Genomic DNA, 20,823 nt, shown 5'->3' on the forward strand with positions numbered 1-20,823 from the left:
AATAGTGGAAAAATTTTTCTCTTCTATAAACTCACCAATAAAAAAATAAAAATCTTTGCTTCTGTTCAGCCATTCCCGTGCAGAATACCTTAACAAGCCATTCAGATGGGACTCGGTGAAGAGGCTTGATTTTGGAATATCCAGCTACTGGTGTTCGCCACAGGCCAAGAGGGCCTGTGACACCCTGCAGAGCGAGTTCCGGGGTTTCGTGGTGGCAGCGGGACAGAGAGCCCTTTGGGAGGACACATTCGCCTGCTTCCAGCCCAGAGCATGGATGCAGCCAACACTTGCGGGGAAGGCTTGACAGCACGGGAAGGTGTGGCGCCTCTGCCCCGGCGGCTTCTACGACCGCTGGGTTAGGGGGCAGAACGACCACCTGGGCCTCTCAGGTGGTGCCACAGTGCGGACGATGCTGAATGACTGTGTCTCGAACACGTGGTGTGTGTAGACAGAGCGGGAGGTGGATGTAATCATACTCATTTACAGTGTGATGGGGATGTGTGGTGACAGGGAGGAAGACGTGTTGGTTGGCCCTGTTTAAGGCCTTCTGGAGGAATGACGTAGACTTGGTCAGGTTACTGTTCTGCAGAAATACACGGCTTATCGTGCATGGTGACTGAGTGGTGCTTGGGTTTGTTGGCCTTTAGCCAGCATTCGGTGAGCACCCGCTTGGGGGGCACAGGTTGACCTGTCGTTGGTAGTGTCGCCTTGGTTGCTCTGTGTATCTCATTCTGCAAGGTGTTCAGGAGGCTTGCATGCAATGCTCCATGATACATGTCTCCTCTAGTATGCGATGGGTGGCCAGAGCCCAGTGCAGGGTGGCAGTACTAGCATTATGGTTGTTATTAATAGAGATTCTGGGAACTGTGCTTGATTTTGAATACGCAGACCTGGGGTCTTCCATACAGGAGTTTCTGATAAGAGAGCCAGAGGTAATGGCTTTGCTGGTGGGGACGTGGTCTTGACCCTTTGCTAACTGCAGTGTGGAAGCTTGACGTTGCTGCTCCTGCTCTTCAGGGCTCTGGGGACCCTGAGGGTGAGGTAAGGTGGGGAGTCGGCCTGCAGGGCCCCCTCGGCCATTTGCTGGTCTAGGGATGGAGCCTTCCGTAAAAACAGCTCACAAATCTATTTTGGATCATTTCTCGAAGTGATGGCAGTTGCTTTTTATAACACACACGTAATTTCTGAGTTTTTTTTTTTTTTGCGTATGTTTCTCAAGGATCACCTCACCTCTTCTTGACTTCTCTCTCTGAAATAGCACCACTCTTGATGTTCCTGTGTGCTCCTTCGGTCAGAAAATATTTTTTGAGCACCTATTGGATGCAGTGATACAAAAACCCATGCCTCAACCCTGACTGGGTGGCTCAGTGGATAAAGCATCAACGTGGCATGCCAGAGGTTGTGGGTTCGACCCCTAGTCAAGGCAGGTACAAGAAGCAACCAATGAGTGCACAGCTAAATGGAACAACTCAGTGGAACAATGAGTTGATGCTTCCACCTCCCCCACTCTCTCTCAAAAATCAATGGAAAAATTAAAGATAAATCCCTGCCTTGGGGAGCCCCCACTGTCCTGCTCTTTCTTCCTTGCGGGCGGCACTGACAGGATAGCTCACTGCCTGTCTGTCCGCTGGACCGAGGCTCCCTGCTCCATGAGGGCGTGGACTGTTTTGTTGGCCACCAGCTCCCCAGTGACCAGAGGGTGCTGGGACCGGACTGGTCTCAGCCAGAAGTTTGTTGTGGTGGTTGTTGGGGCCCAGATGCAGAAAAGGTGAGCCCACCTTTGGTTATGTAATCAAGCAGATGGGGCGGTTCTCCAAGTTGAATTGAAGGCCAGGAGGGCAGCATGCCCTCAGGTGGGACGGGAGCTCTGGGTGGGTGCCAGGATGTGGGGGCCCTGGTCCTGCCCCTGGTAAATTCCCTGACTTTGGGCAATGGTGACTTTTTACATTTGTGAGTAAACAGTTGGAGAGGATTCTCTGTAAAATCTTTTCAAACCCATACTCTGTAGACCAGCAATTTTTAACCTTTTTTTAATCCCACGGCACACATACACTAATTACTGAAATTCTACGGGACACTGAAAGATCTATTTTTTGCCGATCCAGAAAAAAAGAAATAAAATGTATAATTTGGTTTCATTCACAACGGACAGCTATTGTTGTGTTGGCTGTTGTCAGTTTTTCATTTCACGGTCTATGGGAAAAGAGGTCAGTGCCCCTGACTCAGTAGTCAGGCATTGCATGTTTTGAAAACCCTTGCGGCACTCCGGGTAAAAATCGCCGCTCTGGACGTTTAGAATAAGTGGACTTCACCAAATTTTGCCTCGCATGTAACTTGTCAATAACCCATCTATGAACGATTGAGCAGATGAACCATGTGCAATTTTTAATCATTAAGCTGTGTGTGAGGTTTTATTCTGGGTCTAGAATTTTTAAAACCTGTCGATGTCTTCAGTTTCGTAACCTTTCGCACCACGTGCCTTTCTTGCTTTTTTTCTGTCCTCAGTGTCCTCCGTCCTTATCTGCATACCCAAATCATTTAGCCCTGATGGCTCTGCAGCCTGGGGGAGGCTTGCCCCAGGGAGTTAGTGGTGGCCACACAAGTGTAGGAGAGAATCATCCGGTGATATTTTAATTGAGTGGAGGTGTCTTCTGCCTGACAGCAGTTGGTCTGCTCATAAGTTTTGACTGCACAAGCTGCCTGGGTCTGGTATTGGGCAGGCAGCAGCTGGAAATCTTGATGAGGACGAACTCTCTGTTCCTCAATTAAAAAGACTGACTGTTCCTCAATTAAAAAGAGGCGCCATCTGGGGTGGTTCCAGGCTACCAGCTGCCTGGGGAGTCCCAGATGGTGCACGGTCCTCATCGGCACCAGGTGGTCAGTTCTGCTGTTTGCCTGCCCTCTGGGATGTTGGCCTTATGGACCTTGTTAACCTGGGTGCTTCTTTCTGTCCATAGCGTAGCCTTTTCTGATTTGAGTGCTTCTGTGGATTGGCCGGCTGCTTCTGTGACAAGCGTGTTTAAAAGGCAGTCTGGCTTGGTGGAAGGGACTTGGATGGGCATCGGTGTTGGTGTTTCCAGGGTTCACATCCCATGGGGGCTGCTTCCGGGCTCGTGTCTTTGGTCTTCAGAGCTCACTCAGGTGCTCAGCATGTGAAATTTGGGGATGTTACGAAGCCATTGATTAAGTGAAATCCTGTTCAGAGAGCACATAAGCCAGGGCCCGGCACAGAGAAGCTATTCGGTGAATAGGAGTGGCCGTGCTACCAGTTCCTGTTGCTCTGCAGCCTCTCTCCTCCTTACTGGACACTTGTGCTCAACTCAGCCAGTCCAGGAAAGGATTGGTTTTTGGCCCGTTCCCTACTCCTCTCCACACACACACACACGCACGCACGCACGCACACACACGCTGATAACCTCTTCACGACATGTCCACTGGCTCTTGGTTGTAATTATGCTCCACTTATCTGAAGGTCAGACTTTTAGCAGTCTCCACCATTTGGCACATATCCAGGATCTGGAAGTCAACGGAAAAGCCACAGCTGCCCGCGAGCCTGGGCCTGACAGTAGATGAAGAGGAGGGCGGGGCAGCAGGCAGCAGAAGAGCCCAGCAGGGCGGGTCCCCACGGGTCTGTGGCGGCCAGCAGTCCTGCGCCCCACACCGACCATCCTGAGTGTCACAGGCGAGGCTGTCTTCAGTTCTCCCAGTCACCCTGAGTAGTAAGGGGGCGTTAGACTCTGCATTCTCTACTTAAGAAAACAGGAAAATAAAAAATTTGGTTTTCGAGGTTAACAACCCAGTTATTTTCTTTTTAAAACCCTTGTGGTTTGGTGTCATTTTTTTTCTGGGTGGATGAGTTATATGGAACTTTTTCTCCATATAACTTTTATTTATTTATTTATTTATTTATTTATTCATTCATTCATTTTAGAGAGGAGAGGGAGAGAGAGAGAGAGAGAGAGAGAGAGAGAGAAAGAGAGAGAAGGGGGAGGAGCAGGAAGCATCAACTCCCATATGTGCCTTGACCAGGCAAGCCCAGGATTTTGAACCGGCAACCTCAGTGTTTCCAGGTTGACGCTTTATCCACTGCGCTACCACAGGTCAGGCCTCTCCATATAACTTTTGCAAGTGTGAGGGAAATGTTGGAATATAGAGGAACGACCATGGGCTTTGGGGTCACAGTCCAGGATGTGACTCTTGTTAATTCCTGCCACCTACTTGCTAGGTGACCCAGAGAGAATTAACTGTTTGAGCTTTGATTTCTTTATCTATAAAACAAAGATAATACCACCTACCTCCATGGGTCACTCAGAGCATTGGTGAGATGGTGACTGGAAGGTAAATTTTCTTAACCCATTTGACATGTAGGTTATTTATGTCAATGAGACTCTATTGTCTTTATGGTCAGGAACTTGCAGCGTGGTTTTAAGTACCTCTAAATTCTTACTGCCATTTTCAACTCTGCCACAACTCAGTGTTAGCAGTAGGTGAGTCTGGCCCTTGTGGTCCTCTGTCCTCGAGGATTCTCCCCATTCCTGAATTCAGGGGATGGAGTTTGTATTAAGCAACCCTGTCCTTTGACTTGGGTTACCCCTCCTCAACCCAGGTGTGTAGCGCCTTAGCTTCCTAGAATTTTAGATCTAAAAGAGACTTAATTTTAGCTTCCTGTGGGCAAACATGTGTTCTGAGATGGGACAGCCCAGACAGGGGCTGAGAGAGTGTCCCTTGGCAGAGGCCACACAGCCAGTGAGTGGTGGAACCAGGCTGGCCCTGGTCTGTGCGCGCTTGGTTCCAGCTTCTCCCCTCTTTGCAGCCAGCGAGATTTCATGCCTGTCCTGCTGTGAGTCTCCATGTTCTACCCTGAGGGTAGAATGTGAACTCCGCGTGGACGTGGTCAGTGCACCGGGGTCTGTGGCTTCACCCTGCCCCTTGCCCTCTCTCTGTCTGCCCAACGGGGAGGGCAGGCTTTCTTCATCTAGTAATTTTCATTTCTGCCGTGACTGTGGTGTCTGAGGGGTTTCCTACTCATAAGTGTGAGTCACATCACCCATTTGGACTTGCTGGTGCTCTGATGGCATGCGACTTGAGGGGATAACACAGGGCTGTGTCTGCCACAAGCACTCCCCTGGGAACCTCCAGGACCCTCCTGGAGGGAGGGCCTTGCTGAGATCGTATGAATACATCCCGGGAAGGAAATGATGTCGACGTGTGCGTATCGGGCCTTAGCAGACAGAGCAGTGCAGGTGGCGGTCCGGGGGACAGAAGGTGGACGGCCTGTGTGAGGCTGGAGCTGGGAGCTGGGAGCCTAAGAGCTCGACCCAGTGACACCTGCTTGTGTCCTCGCGCTGTGGCGGTCCCCCTTCTTGGCGGTGTTCCCACGTTGGCTGAGACAAGTTGGATGGGCTGCTTGCTACGATGTCCTTGTGGCCCTTGCAGGGGATGCCCAGGGGCCTTGGTCAGAGAGGGGTAGCCCTGAAAATAGACTCGAGTTTTCCGGGTCTGTGTTTGGAGCTGGTCCTGCTCCGGGTGTGTGAAGAGAGCGTAGGATGTCAGGCTGCCTTCTACCAGCCATCAGAGGCTGCGTGCTGTGGGGGTGGGCGGGGGGCACGAGGTGAGGTCAAGTCTGGGTTCACATCTCTCCCCGTCTGTACCCTTCTTCTTCTTTGGAAAATTCACCTAACTCTTCATTGAGCCTTAGTTTTACCATCTGTAAAAATAAGGGGAATAGGCCTGACCTGTGGCGGCACAGTGGATCAAGCGTCAACCTGGAAATGCTGAGGTCGCCGGTTCGAAACCCTGGGCTTGCCTGGTCAAGGCACATATGGGAGTTGATGCTTCCAGCTCCTCCCCCCTTCTCTCTCTCTGTCTCTCCCTCTCTGTCTCTCTCTCTCCCTCTGTCCTCTCTAAAAATGAAAGAAATAAAAATATATATATATATAAAAAAAATAAGGGGAATAATACCCACCCTGACTGCCTCAGAAGAGTGTGAAGAAGCTAAAATAATACCCATGATCTTGGGACAGAAACTTCCATAGTAATCACTTTTAGCATTTAACATGCTACTAACAGAAAGAGACGTTCGTAACCTGTAAGGTGTACTGCGCACATGGCAGTTGTTACTGGTGATTCAGCTGATGGCCTCTGACCACAGACTTTACGCTGGGTACCGGGAAGGAGCAAGGCATGTAAGGTAGGATCATTACTCTGTTGTTGCTAGAACCCCCAGAGCTCTTGCAGCAACCCCGGCGCCATGCACAGCTTTGGAGATGTCAGAGAGACCCCTGGCCTGGTGCAGCGACCGGGGACCTGGATCTTGAATCACTTTACAAACCTTGGAGTGTGTAAAGTGTATCCCTACTCCACAGGGGGACAGAAAGATGGAGGGCACATTGACTGGCCAGCAGGAGAATACAGTGCCATGGCCTCTCACTTAGATGGGGTCCACAAGTAGCTGTCAGACATGGTCAAAAGCAGTGACACTGAGGAGAGGACCGGTCAGTCATGGGCTTTGGCGCTCAGGAAATATCAGAGCCGGATGGAGAGAGGTGTCTCGGCCTCTGAGACGTTGCATCTCTTCTTGTTCATTGGGCTCAGAGATTCAAACACTAACTACTGTGGGGGAAAGGGGTCCTAGGGCTTAAATGAAATGCATCCGTCATGGACCGGCTGCGACAAAAGCACCGTGCCCAGCATTGCAGGTACAGAGAGAGCTGAGACGCCGGCCTCCCCTGCGGAGAACTTCACTCTGGCGGCGAAGACAGATTTTCCACGATGAACTATGAAACAAGACAGGATGACAGAAGGTTCTCTTAAAGAGGTGGGAGCAGAGGGCCATTAGGAGCACACGGGAGGGGGTGGTGACATGGAGGAAGTGGCATTTGGGTGGATCTTGAGGGTCAGCCGGTGCTTATTGGAGACACGGTGGGAGGGGGACAGGCATCACACCCAGGAACGGTATGCACAGGTGTGCGGAGCTGTGGAACCATCACGATTCCTCAGGCAGTGTTGTCTGATGGCAGTGGCGTGTGAGGGTCGATAAAGGGATCACAAGGACCGAGATGGAAAGGACGACAGGTCAGATTGTGGCAAGCCTCAGTCATCATATTGGGTCTAAGTCTGTGAGCAGAGGTAGCCCTGTGGATTTTCACCAAGTGTCTCATGTTATAGAGGAAGGAGCTGAGGTCCTGAGAACGGTGTGACAGGGGGGACAGACACTAGCTATGCACCCTTCTGTGCTGCATGGGGCACAGTGCTCTGCGCGGTGCCATCTGTGGGGGTTCGGCTCCCTGTGGGTGCTGAGACCTAGGGAGCCTGGCTGGGGGGTGACCTGCCGCCTGGGTGTGGGCACTCCAGAGCAATGGACACGCTCAAAGCAGGACCGCTCACCCCAGTGTCCCCTGAGCGGAGCGTGCAAGTTTAATAACCAGTGGGAACGTGTGTTGTTGCATCGCCTCACCTGGGTTTTTCTCTCCTCCATCCCAGCTGAGACTCGGTGACCCTGGGGAGATGGTGAAGAGGACAGTGGGGGACACTGACATTGAACTTCCAGGGGCAGACATCTTTCCCAGGGACCTTCCGTTTTGTGATGGAGGCTGGAGTGCTTGGCAGGAAGCGAGTGTGGAAAAAGGGACGCCTTCGGGGTGATGTCAGGAAAGTCACTGGAGCAGAAAGATATTACTCTCTGCCCATCCGGTGAGGGAACAGGCAGGAAGGAAGGTCGTATGTGATTAAACAGGACCAAGGACAGGCTTGTGGTGAGCTGAGAGGAGGCTTCAGAGATAGGAAGTATGGGCCAGCAGCTCTCATTCTTTCATCAGCAGTTCTATTCCCCCCCCCTCAAAAAAAAAGATTACCCTGTGTAGTTCATCGAGTTTGGTCATCAGTGTTTTGTAATGAGCTGGACTAGGTCCTTGGGGCAGACTAGCCAGTGTGTGTGAGGGTGGTGGCCTGCGGAACACACGCCCTCTGGGAGATGCTGGTCGGAGAGTTGTCTTCCACGTCAAGGCAGCTGTCCACATGCAGCGTAGACGTTGACAGGTGCTGTCGAGGGCGGCCCGTGGGGTTGGGCGGGGCAGACAGGCCATGAGGTCAGAGCTGCATTAGAAGGAATTCGGGAACCAGTGACCAGAATGAACTACGCCTGTGTGGGCACCAAGATGTTAAAACTCGGTGTATTTAACATGTTTGTGTGTGTGCGTGTGTATGCATGTGCCGCCTTCAGGTAGATGTCTGGCAACGCAGCGCTCAGGTGCACAAGAAGAGACTCCATTTACTATGGTATGTCATGGTAGTACTGCATATACATGTCGTAGCGGTTGCGGTGTGTGTTAGGTGTCCGTTGTCTAATCTGTTGGAGAGAAGGACCGCAAGAAGACATTAGGTGGCCTGACCAGGAGGTAGTGCAGTGAATAGAGCATCAGACTGGGACGTGGAGGACCCAGCTTCGAAACCCCGAGGTCGCCAGCTTGAGCAAGGGGTTGCTCGGTCCGCTGTAACAGCCCCTGATCAAGGCACATATGAGAAAGCAATCAATGAACAACTAAGGTGCCACAACAAAAAATTGATGCTTCTCATCTCTCTCCCTTCTTGTCTGCCTGTCCCTCTCTGTCCCTCTCTCTGTCTATGTCACAAAAAGAAAAAAAAAAAAGAAGGCATTAGGTGGGATTAATAGTGGGAAAGAGTTGAAGCAGATTTTTTACTCCATCTAAGCTTTGGCATTAACTTCAATAAAGAATATCTTGGGCCTGACCTGTGGTGGCTCAGTGGATGGAGTGTGGACCTGGAACACTGAGGTTGCCAGTTTGAACCCCTGGGCTTGCCTGGTCAAGGCACATATGGGAGTTGATGCTTCCTGCTTCTCTCTCTCTCTCTTCCCCTCTCTAAAATGAATAAATAAAATCTTTTTTTTTTTTTTTTTTACACAGAGACAGAGAGAGAGTCAGAGAGAGGGATAGACAGGGACAGACAGAAACGGAGAGATGAGAAGCATCAATCATTAGTTTTTTGTTGTGCTTTGCGACACCTTAGCTATTCATTATTTGCTTTCTCATATGTGCCTTGACTGTAGGGCCACAGCAGACTGAGTAACCCCTTGCTCGAGCCAGCGACCTTGGGTCCAAGCTGGTGAACTTTTGCTCAAACCAGATGAGCCCGCGCTCAAGCTGGCGACCTTGGGGTCTTGAACCTGGATCCTTTCGCATCCCAGTTCGACACTATCCACTGTGTCAGGCAATAAATAAAATCTTAAAAAAAAAAAAAAAGAGTATCTTGGGTGTTATTTATTTATTTATTTAGCTCTGTGACCATCTGTTTCTATCTCTATGTACAATAAGAATGTTCTCCGTGTGTGTGACTAAGGAAGCGCCAGGGCAAGGCCAGGTGGCTGGGGTCCCCGCTGCCTGTCTCAGATGGATGCAAGCAGCCTCATTGGTTTAATTCAGGGCTCCCCAAACTTTTTACACAGGGGGCCAGTTCACTGTCCCTCAGACCATTGGAGGGCCCAACTATAAAAAAACTATGAACAAATCCTTATGCACACTGCACATCTCTTATTTTAAAGTAAAAAAATAAAACGGGAACAAATACAATATTTAAAATAAAGAACAAGTAAATTTAAATCAACAAACTGACCAGTATTTCAATGGGAATTATGCTCCTCTCACTGACCACGAATGAAAGAGGTGCCCCTTCCAGAAGTGCGGTGGGGGGCCGGATAAATGGCCTCAGGGGGCCGCATGCGGCCCGTGGGCCGTAGTTTGGGGACCCCTGGTTTAATTGATTCAAGTTGCAAGATGTAGTGTTACAGTTTGTGTTCCAGTAAGATACTTTTTAAATCCATTTCACCCAGAGGAATTGGGTGTTAGGAAAACCACCCAGGGAGTGAATAAGACATCATGAGTCTCTCAGCTGTTGGTCCCCTCCTTTCTTCTCTTAGTTCGGATCTCTCTGCTGGACGCAGGCCCCCCAGCCACTGCAGGACCCAGTCCTGCCACCAACCTGTCCCTTTCTTCACAGTGTGACTGTTGATCTGAAGGAAGGAACACTCCCGGACAGAGCCTGTGCCAGTGGTGTTTTCTGTAAACACTAGCAGATGAGTGTGGCTTCATGGTCCCAGATTAGGAAGCATGTAGAGGTCGGCAGGTGCTGGGCTGGGGCTGGTGATTCAGAGACAAGACGTCCTGGGTCCCCATCCTGAATGGGGTTGTCTTGTCCTTTAGTTCCTGGGTTCAGGTTCTGAGAAGTTTGGGAAATTTTAGGTCTGAAAGCAGGGACACTCACAGAACCAACCCGCTGTAACATAGGCGAGGGCATTGGAAATGTGGTTGCAGGTATGAGGGGCTGTTGTTACTGCCGCCACCACCCCCGCAACTGCGGGCATCAGTTTGCACCCTGACCTCCCATTCACGGTACTGACGTGCACTTTATCGGTTCTGAGAACTCCAAGCCAGGGAGTTCTGAAATGCAGCAGAATTTTCAGTTAAATTTTTCTTTCTGCCATTGCCAAACACTTGTTTTTACAGTTGGAGTAGGATTCCAGTGTCTGTTCACCGTGTTTGTTCATAGTGAGTCAATAGTTCATTTTGTTGAGACTTCCACACAGGATTGTTAGTTTCCTTTAGAAAATTAACTCATCACATCCCATCTATTTGAATATAATTATAACCTCTCCTTGGAGAAAAAGCTGAAGTGCAAACTTTCTTAAAGACAGTATTTTTGCAGACTGGACACCTGGAGCCTCGGAGGAGAAGTGACTCACGGAGGGCCACAGTGTGGGTGGGCAACAGCGACCTTTCCCTGCCACCATAGCCACCCTGTCATTGTGCACAGCCAGTCCATCCTTTCCCATCATGGTACGGAATGTAAACCGTCCGGATTCCTAGGCCTCATGGCTTGGACAGCTGCCTTCTCTCCTGGGGACCATTGCAGTTTCCTGGAGGTTCTTGAAGAACAGTAAATAATTTGTACATAGGCTTTTGTGAGGGATAGTCCTTACTGGGCGTATTTGCGTCAAAGCAGATAGCCCTGTAGTCTAAAAAAGAAACGCAGAATATCTCTGCGTTTATATCTTACAGTTCTCTTTGTCACTCGCCTCTCCCCTTCTCCCTTCAAACTAAAGAAATAGCACCGGTAAATGCAACATAGTCTTAGGATGGGGTGTTGTAGCATGCACCAGTAGTGTGTCATGTGGATGGGATGCCTCTGCCAGCTGCTGTGTCACTGCCAGTGCTGGGGACTGGCCAGGATCTGTCCCAGGCTGTGTGAGCGGGAGGTCAGTCTCTCCCCTCAATGATGTTGGCCCAGGGAACTTGGTTCCTTGCTCCCCTTCTGTTTTGTTAGCTGGGTTTAAACTCTTTTCTTTGGACAGAGAACAGACAAAGAAAGTAAAACCAAATGGTGTGAAGCCTTTCCTTGGGGAGAAATGCTCGCATCCCTAGGTGCTGAAAATAAACAGCCTTTAATGGCCCTCAGAAGCCACGGGGTTTCTGAGCCGCCTCAGCCAAGGGCCGGCTTTGCCTTTTGCAGCATGTCCGCCCTGTCCTGCAGTCCCTTGGTGACAGGGACCCTGCTCTGCCTCTGCCCCTCGCCCCCACTGCCCGGCCCCATGACCTGCTCTTCCTGCCAAGCTGCTGCGCTCTCCGACCTCTGACAAGTCACCCCCCTCTGAAATGTCAGCCGTTGTCTCCGGCTCCCGCTGGCTGGGCCTGTCCTGCATGCCCACGTCCTTGGTGAGTGGGTGCTATTTGGGGACAGAGCTCTTCCGAGGGGAAAGGAGGCACGAGGTCATCTGTCTGCATCGCTTGAGGTGTCCTTGTCTCTGGTCCCCGCTCTCTCCTACTTGGCTCTCAGGTGTCTGCTCCGAGGCCAGCCCGCTTGTTGGGCGAATCCCATTCTCCTTGTAGCAGAGGTGTCTTTCCTGTAACTGAATGCTCTGTGCCTGATGTGTAAGATAGCCCCCATGTGAGGCTGGAGGCGGGCCCTGCTGCCAAAGTTCACAATGCTCAGCTCTCGAACCCTGGGCCCTGAGGGGTTCTGGGTCATTCTGGGGTGAAACGGAGCAGAGTGTGGAACCCGAGCTCTAAGTGCAAGGAGAGGCGTGGGCACCTGGTGTCAGCTGTCGCCTGCTCCCTGCCCTGTGAACTTCTTGGCGTGGCAAACCCCGCTTATAAAGCAGGGCCTCTGGGCAGGCCCGCCCCTCTCACACCTGTGGGGTTCTCTCCTGGACATGGTGAGTCCAGCTCTGTCCACCCTCTCCCCACAGATGGCCACCCTATGGGACAAGGGTTGTTGAACATGCAATAGGAAAGGCTGGGGAAGAAGCCCGCACAGACTCGGGTTTCTGGGGGCTTGGGTGTTCCCAGTGCTCTCTAGGAAGAGGTGGCTAGACTCCCTGCTCGTGCGCCCCCTTGATCCTCTACAGCAGCCTCCCAGGTCCCAAGGCTGGCCCAGCTCTGCCTAGGGCCAGCCAGCAGTCACATTACCTCGTTGGTCTGCTGTGCCATCTATCGGGGCAGTGGTAAGGGTGGGGGTGGGGTCCTGCCATCAGCCCTGGTACCACCTGCCAGGGCGGTACTCAGTAATGTCGTGTGGTCTTTACAGTAGCCCCATCGGATAGAGGCGATTGCCCCTTGTAAGGGACATGGGAATCAAGGCCCGGGTCTGAGTCCCCGAGCCTGTGGTCTCTCTGCTGCACCGGTGGCTCTCACAGTCCACCCGGGTCACAAGGATGCAGTGCAGGACGGGGTGGGGGGGGCAGAGTGTGTTGTTTTGAAGAAGGGAAAATGCCTGGGTGGTTCCCACATTCCCCCAGGCCCTCCCTCCATTCATCTCTCCTTGTCCCCACCCCATCACTGCATGACTGCAGTTGCAGGGGGGAAAGGCACTTTGCAGAGATGGCAGATTTGGGGATAGGGAGCTAGCTGTGAGTGGAGGAGAGGCCCCATAACCCCCATGAGGTAAAGCAGAAGGGGTGCAACGTATCCAGTTAGCCTTGTTTGTATTTCACCTCCCTTTTTGCCCAGAAAACTCTGCTTTGTTAGAGGTTGGCTTTGTGTGCGGCAATCAGATCTGGGGCCTGAACAGCCTGGTGCTTCCCTCCCTCCCTTACCCCTCCCTCCCTCCTTCCTTCTGTCTCTCCTTTCCTTCCTTCCTTCCTCCCTCCCTCCCTCCCTCCCTCCCTCCCTCCCTCCTTCCCTCTGTCTCTCCTTTCCTTTCTTCCTCCCTCCCTCCCTCCCTCTTTCCCTCTGTCTCTCCTTTCCTTCCTCCCTCCCTCCCTCCCTCCCTCCCTCCCTCCCTCCCTCCTTCCCTCTGTCTCTCCTTTCCTTTCTTCCTCCCTCCCTCCCTCCCTCTTTCCCTCTGTCTCTCCTTTCCTTCCTTCCTCCCTTCCCTCTCCCTCCTTCCCTCTCTCCCTTCCTCCCTCCTTCTCTCCCTCCCTCCCTCCTTCTCTCCCTCCCTCCCTCCCTCCCTCCCTCCCTCCCTCCCTTCCCCTCCTGCATACTGAGTTTCTGAGTTTCCATCCCCCCTACTTCCCATTCATCCTGGGGCAGCAGGGCCAGGTCTCTGGGATGGGACGCAGGAGCTGAGAAGTGACAGAGAAGACGTGGCCAGACTATAGATAGTGATCATTTACCTTTCCCTGTGACAGCCCTGGAATAGGTGGTGTAACCGGGTTGTGTGCAGAGGATGGGAAGCCCCCACCACGACCACCTCGTGTATCTACTTGTTGGCTCTCAGGAAGCTTCTGAACCCACCGCAGTTGTCACACAGGGTGGTCTGGGTGGGGACACCATGCTTTTGGTGAATGTCAGAGGCCAGCACAGTCAGGGTGACGGGCACTAGGGTAGCCGCACAGGCTGAGGAGGGACCGCCGAGCAGCTCTCTGGGTGAAGGGACTGGACAGCGTCCCTGGGGAGGGAGGACAGCACCACATGGTTTTGGCTCTGGAGGAGGGCAGTGGACAAAGCTTACAGGGGCGAGTGGGGCGTGCCCTGAGGGGATTATTTGCCCCCAACATTAGAGGAGGTGGTGGCAGAAGTCCAGAGGGTGATCCTCCTGCCCCTGGAAGCGAAGTTGTTAGCACACGGTCTGGAAGCTCCTCTCCCTTTGCTGGCCCTTCTCCTGGCCTTTCATTAGCTGAAAGCCGAATAAATAACCTTGGGGCAAGTCACTTGAACTCTGAGTCAGTCCCTCTTAGTACTCCGAGTTGGAGAAGCTGATGGTGATGTCACAAGATGTTGTAAACACGCCGTGAGACAGTGGGTGCTAACGTGCTCTGTGGGATGCTGTGATGCATGTAGACGCAGACGTGTTTTTAAACTACGCAGCTCCTGCTGTCTCTGGAACTGAAGGTATTTCTCTCAGGTGCCGAGGGCCTTATCTGGGTGACGCAGCAGTTGCACAGTCAGAGCTTTGGGCATCTTCCAGCCCTACCCCTCACTTCAACAGAGTGGCCGTTTGGTGGGGAGGTGGGGTGGACCTCGCTTGGACCTCGCTGGACAGACACGTGCAGAAAGTGGGTCCCCCCAAGGTGTGAGAGGGGAGGGGCGGGCCGGCCTAGAGCCCTTGCTTTATAGCTGGGGTTCCCCACACCAAGGAGCCCACAGAGCAGGAAGTAGGGGATGGGCTGGCAACATGTGCACCTAGAGCTGGGGTTCTGCCCGTCTAACCCCGAACGATAAAGCTGAGAGAGGACGAGTCTGCCTTCCACTCAGCTGGAGCGCATTCCCCTGGTGGCCCTGCCTTTGCCTGGGTCACCCTTTCGGAAACTCGGAGAACTGCACCGGAAGTCTGAAGAATTTATATGTTGCTGGGGAAGAAGAAGAAGAAGAAGAAGAGGAGGAGGAGGAGGAGGAGGAGGAGGGGGGAGGGGAAGGGGAAGGGGAAGGGGAAGGGGAAGGGGAAGGGGAAGGGGAAGGAGAAGGGGAAGGAGAAGGAGAAGGAGAAGGAGGAAAAAAACGTATTAGTGGAAATGAAAGGCAAGCATGAGCTACAAGTTTATTTTCCTTAGAGGTGTTTATTTTTCTTTTCTCTCTCTCTTATTATCCTAACCATTGTCAGACCTGAAAATATGTATCCTACTGCGTGATGGTGTTTCTCAACAGCTGCCTTACTTGGCACAGGGAAGATCTGGCCCTGCTGAGAACCAGGGGACACTAATGATAGTTGTCAGTGACTGCATGCCCACAGCATGCCGGGAACTGTAGTGTTCTTATCCAATGAAGCAGGTGTTAGCATTCCTGACTTAGAGATGAGAAAACCAGAGTTGGGAGGTGAACGGACTTTCCTGAGGCCGTGCCGCTCGTCAGCGGAGCCTAGCGAGACCACACCTGTGGCTCTAAAGCCCGTGATTTTCTGAACCACTGCACTCTTGTCCAGGAGGGTCCTGCGCTGAGGGGCCAGTGCCTACGAGCACATTGTATTGGGTTTTTTTTTGTGTCTTTCTGTAGGAGACATGGAGGGTGAGAGGTGTGGCTGTTAGAAGGGAACTTGGAGACGTGAATGGAATAATAGTTTTCCCATTTTCAGTGTAGGTATTTGCTGAAGGTGTTAGGTCACAGTTACAAGAGGTACTTTTTGGAAGAACACATAAAATGCAAATGTGGCAGCCCCTGCCCAGGGCCTAAAATTAGTAGAGCCCAGGTGCCAAACAGGGCGAGGGGTAGGAGAAACCCACAGAGTGGGCATGAAGGCTGGTGTCTCCCCGCTGACCTCCGGAGACCTTCAGAAGCCAAGTTCTCCTGAGCGTACCGCTCCTCGGTACGCCGCCCTAGTACTGCTTGGTACGCCGCCCTAGTACTGCTTGCCAGCCGGCCGGTGGGGCTCAGAGAGAGCACAGTCTCCTCTGCCCTGTTTATGTTACTGTAGTGGAGTGCGTGCGGCTTGATCCTTGTTTCCTGGGGAAATGGGCCTGGCTTCCATTGTCTTCTGGGACTGGGACAGATGGGGAAGGCTGACCTCACTCCCAGCTGAAGGTCACCTTTCCAGCCCCTGCAGCAGCTCGTCACCCTGGGCCCCAGGGCCTGGTCCAGTGCCGTGGCCTCCCCCTTTCTCCTCTGACTTCCATCAGCAACGAGCAAGCACCTTCTACCCTACAGTGTCCCGTCTTGTCGGTGTCTCTTCCCCTGAAATGGCTCATGTCCTGCCTTGTATCTGAGCTCTCCGGTCTGTGGCAGGGGAGCAGAGCGTGAGTGAGGTGGTGGAGGATGGGTCTGGGGATCCCGGGACAGGCCCTCGGGGACAGGGCACATGGCGTGGACTCTGGGGGAGGCTTTCTGTACGGCTGGTGTATTGGAGCTGCCAAAACTTGCCTCTCTATTTCTGACCCCCCACCCCTGATCTCCTAGAATAGCCCCCTAACTAACAGCCATGGTGCCGGGCGTTGTGATAGAGCTGGGGTTCGCTGTCGTCTGTTTCTGTCCTCTACCACGGTTCCAGTCACACACTGTGTCTGTGGCTGCCGTCGCCAGGGGCAGGGATCGCGGGAACGCCAGTGGCACTGTGGTGACCTCGAGGCTCTCCTGATGACACGGTGGCCCTACCGTCTGCTCTCTGTCCACTCACTGTGTCTGCGGAGTGACACTGTAGGAACGGTCTAGAATTGACCCCTCTGAGTGTGCTGTAGTGAGTGTGGCTGTCCTCCTAGGCCAGCCAGTTGGGTTCTCCCGTTGCTCCTCAGCAAGATACATATTCCTGAACATAAACAAGATGGTCTAATTTTGCCTATTTAAACATCTTTTATGGTATTATATTGTACGTGTACTTGTGCAGCTTGCTCTTTTTTTTTTTTTGCTTAACATCTTTGTGAATTTCATTTGTGTTCTAGGTGGGTCAGGTTTGCCTCCGTGGTTGTGTTGCGCTCTGTTATTTGCATTATAACCATTCATCCATTCACCGTCTACAGGCATTTGGGTTTATCCAGCATTTGTGAATACCCTTACCCGTGTCTTCCGGTGCTGACGCGTTTGTACTATGAGTGATTTCAGTTTTATTGGATGGTACCTGCGTGCGGCCTTCTCGTTTGCCCTGAGGCATGCAGGTCTTATGCAGCTGTGCCTTAGCGTGGCCATTGATGATCTTGATTCTTCACGACACTTCCTGTTCTCCAGGTCTCTGCTCACTTCCCAAAAGTCAGCAGGTCCATCATTGCTCTGGCTCCACACCAAGCCTGCGGCCACAGTGTGCCCCTCCTCCCAGGAGGCCTCTGGAAATACTGGACACGGTCATTGATGGGCTCCGTGACCTCAGAAATAAAGTGTGCTGAGACAGAGCTTGTGTTCGCGGGTCTCATTCTTGGCAAAGCTCTCCGTGGGGCACGGGTCTGGGTGTCATGCTATTCTGTTATTTGGTCTACAATCTTTCAGAAATGTCATCCCTTCTCAGGTTGGCCTTTCAGGGAGATGGGACAGGGTGGGAGAGTAGAGTGTGACTCCCAGGCGCCTGCACGGGGAAGCCTGCATTCTGCGGGCTTCTCTCCAGGGCAGCATCTCCAGGCATAGAACCATCACCCCCCTTGCCACCTTTGCTGACTCGAATGGAAACCTTCGGATGCCGGGGACCAAATGGTTGCTCTGGGTCAAGGCCAAGAGCAGCAGGGGCTGGCAGGGACAGTGTTGGAGAAACGTGAGTGTGGCTCCTCATGGTGATGTGTCTAGACTTTGGAAAGGCCCAGATAGTAGATGGTTTAGGCTTTCAGGCCTCGAGGCAAAATTGAGGATGTTATGTAAATACTTACACAGTAAGAAAAATAAATTTCCACAAACGTTTTTATTTTATTAGTGAAACTCAAATAATGACAGTCACGGAGTAGAATTATTTTTGGTACTGCAGTTTCACTAATGCACAGAGCGGAATTCCTTCTGGGGGGTGATGGTGTCTCTCTCTATTGGAGTTCCGGGTTAGTATTGCCCACCACCCCCTCATCACATCAGCGGGAAAGGGTTATCTTCCAGACCCTGAGCTCGAGTCCTTACAGAAACAAGCTCAGGGCTGTGTCTGGCTGCAGGCCTCAGATGCCCCCCTGTGATCCAGGCTCATCTCCTCGGAGAGACTGGAGATTGTCCCCACAGTCCAGCATCAGGACATGGGTGCAGGTGCCCACATGCCAGGGTGGGGGTCCTGATAGGGCTGTGGGAACGAAGACTAAGTCAGCCTGCTGATGGGAGACAAGTGTGTCACACGGTGATGTTAGTGTGCCAACCATGGAGGGGAGAGGGGGAGGTCACCCCCTCCCCCAGATGGTAACAGGGACTTACAAGGGGGTGGTGCCTAGGAGGGTCTGCGGGAACGAAGGAAAAGCAGAAGGGGGTGATGGGTTTAGAAACCATCATATCTGTATGTTGTGTGTGGCTGGAGCTCTCAATAAAGGTGGCAAGACCTGAGGAGCCAGATTTTATTTTATTTTTGTATTTTTTTCTGAAATTAGAAGTGGGGATATGGTCAGACAGACTCCTGCATGCACCTGACCAGGATCCACCCGGCATGCCCACCAGGGGGCGATACTCTGCCCGTCTGGGGCACCGCTCCACTGCAACTGGAGCCGTCCTAGAGCCTGAGGCGGAGGCTATGGAGCCATCCTCAGCGCCCAGGCAAACTTTGCTCCAATGGAGCCTTGTCTGCAGGAGGGGAAGAGAGAGACAGAGAGGAAGGAGATGGGGAAGGCTGGAGAAGCAGATGGACACTTTTCCTGTGTGCCCTGGCTGGGAATTGAACCCGGGACTTCCACACACCAGGCCAACACTCTACTGCTGAGCCAACTGGCCAGGGCCAGATTTTTACTTTATTAAAGTTTAATTAGTTTTACCCTCAATGTTTATCTGTGGCTAGTGGCTGCCATGTCAGACAGTGCATGTCTAAAATGGCCAAGAATGATGGACTGTGCACCCCCCACCCCCCGCCCCCGGGCCTTTACCCACTTTCAAGGGTAAATAAGAACCATGATGGGGAATGTAATAATTCAGGGATCCAAAGAGACACTTTCAAAGTGGTTGAAAAACAGTTGTTTATTTTCCACCAAAATATCTGAGACAGGGCCCTACTGCCTTGTTGACATAAGAAATTTACTCTGAAACTTGTTTTAATAGCTAAAGGTCAACTTTGGTGTAGCTCCTCAGAATTAATGAGGTTTGACCAGACACAAGCTGTTGTGCGGTTCCTATGTAGGCCCGTATTGGCTATTAGATTTTGACCTGTTGGTAGTTTTTTTACACACAAATTCTGGCCAAAGAGCTATATAGCCTTTTTTCCTTCTCTTTATTTAAGCTTGGGTAGATTTCGGGGGTGGGGTGGGGCAGAGGGTGGGTAAATTGCCTACTCTGGTTAGAAATCTAAGCCTGATTGGTAGACACCTTTGGTTTCTTGAAATTTTCTGTTGTTTTAGGATTCCAGAGCTGGTTGTGCATGTGGGTGGACAGAGTCTTAATCATTCTAAGGTCTGACCAAGGTTAACCTTAGTTACCTGTGAATACGCACTAGCACCATCGTGGAGGGTGTGGTATTGAGTGGGGAGGTAATTGCTTTTGCCCTGTTGTGGTTTGCATTTAAAAATTACCTCCACCCCAGCCTCACCTTTCCCTCCCAGCCCTGAAGCCCGGCCAGGGGCCAGCAGAGGCCTTACTGTTTATCCTGTTCCCAGCTCAGGAAGCAGCGCCTCCCCTTTAATGACGAAGTCGGGGATTCTGTCCACCTGGCATATTTTTACAAGACTTTTGTGCAGCCGGGGGTTGGGGAGGGGTGTGTCCCGTGGTATAATGCAGGAGGAAATTCTTCAGTTTGCTGGTGCTGTTGAGCGCGTCTTGTCCACAGCTGCCCTCTGCAGTGACTACCTCTGGCTCCCGCTGTCACAGCACAACTGAGCTGGACCCCTGTGGACAGGAGATTGCTCTGTGCTCTGTGGACCGCCAAGGACAGGAGAGCTATAAAATCCAGCTGGCAGAGGCAGGATATGTCACCCCTGGCCACTCACTGACTTTTCAGACTGTCTGCTGCCCTGCCTGCATGGAGCCCCAGATGGCTTCCCAGCCGTGGGTCCCAGCAGATCCCTCCGCCTTGGGTAGCCTTTCCCTGAACCTTCTTTATCCTGTCTGCCCAGCTGTTATTCCCTCACTGTGGCCTGAACGACCTTCAAGTCCAGCTCTGCCCTCTCCCTAGCTCAGAAGCCCTGGGCAGTTGCCCATTGTCCTTGGGGTCTACAGGGACACTGCTGCCCAGATTTGAGCCCCTGCCCGCCTCGCCTGTCTCATGGTCATTTCCTAAGCTGCTTCTTTTTTTTTATATAAATAAATTTTTATTAATTTTAATGAGGTGACATCAATAAATCAGGGTACATATATTCAAAGAAAACATATCCAGGTTATCTTGTCATTCAATTATGTTGCATACCCATCACCCAAAGTCAGATTGTCCTCCGTCACCTCCCCCTCCCCCTCCCCCTCCCCCCCCTCCCCCCCTCCCCCCCTCCCCCCTCCCCCCCTCCCCCCTCCCCCCTCCCCCCTCCCCCCCTCCCCCCTCCCCCCTCCCCCCTCCCCCCTCCCCCCTCCCCCCTCCCCCCTCCCCCCTCCCCCTCCCCCCTCCCCTCCCCCCCCTCCCCCCTCCCCTCCCCCCTCCCTCCCCCCTCCCCCTCCTCCCCCTCCCTCCCCCCTCCCTCCCCCCTCCCTCCCCCCTCCCCTCCCCCTCCCCCTCCCCCCTCCCCTCCCCCTCCCCTCCCCCCTCCCCTCCCCCTCCGCTCCCTCCTCCCCCCCCCCTCCCCCCCCCTCCCCCCCACCCCTCCCCTCCCCTCCCCTCCCCCCCCTCCCCTCCCCTCCCCCTCCCCCCTCCCCCTCCCCTCCCCTC

General features: G+C 52.7%; 1 protein-coding gene across 5 annotated transcripts in view; it reads left to right on the forward strand.

Annotated features, from left to right (window-relative positions):
• The window catches only part of ASAP2 (ArfGAP with SH3 domain, ankyrin repeat and PH domain 2), a 160,908-nt gene that overhangs the window by 38,301 nt on the left and 101,784 nt on the right, over positions 1-20,823 (forward strand). Inside the window, exon 2 of one of the 5 annotated variants that reach the window (XM_066385986.1) lies at positions 70-191. The exons of the other annotated variants lie outside the window; for them this stretch is intronic. The gene's annotated coding sequence lies outside the window, so the exon portion shown is untranslated. The remainder of the gene's footprint in view (positions 1-69; positions 192-20,823) is intronic. 5 annotated transcript variants of the gene reach the window in all.

This window comes from Saccopteryx leptura, chromosome 5 (assembly GCF_036850995.1).
Source record: "Saccopteryx leptura isolate mSacLep1 chromosome 5, mSacLep1_pri_phased_curated, whole genome shotgun sequence".
Lineage (NCBI taxonomy): Eukaryota > Metazoa > Chordata > Mammalia > Chiroptera > Emballonuridae > Saccopteryx > Saccopteryx leptura.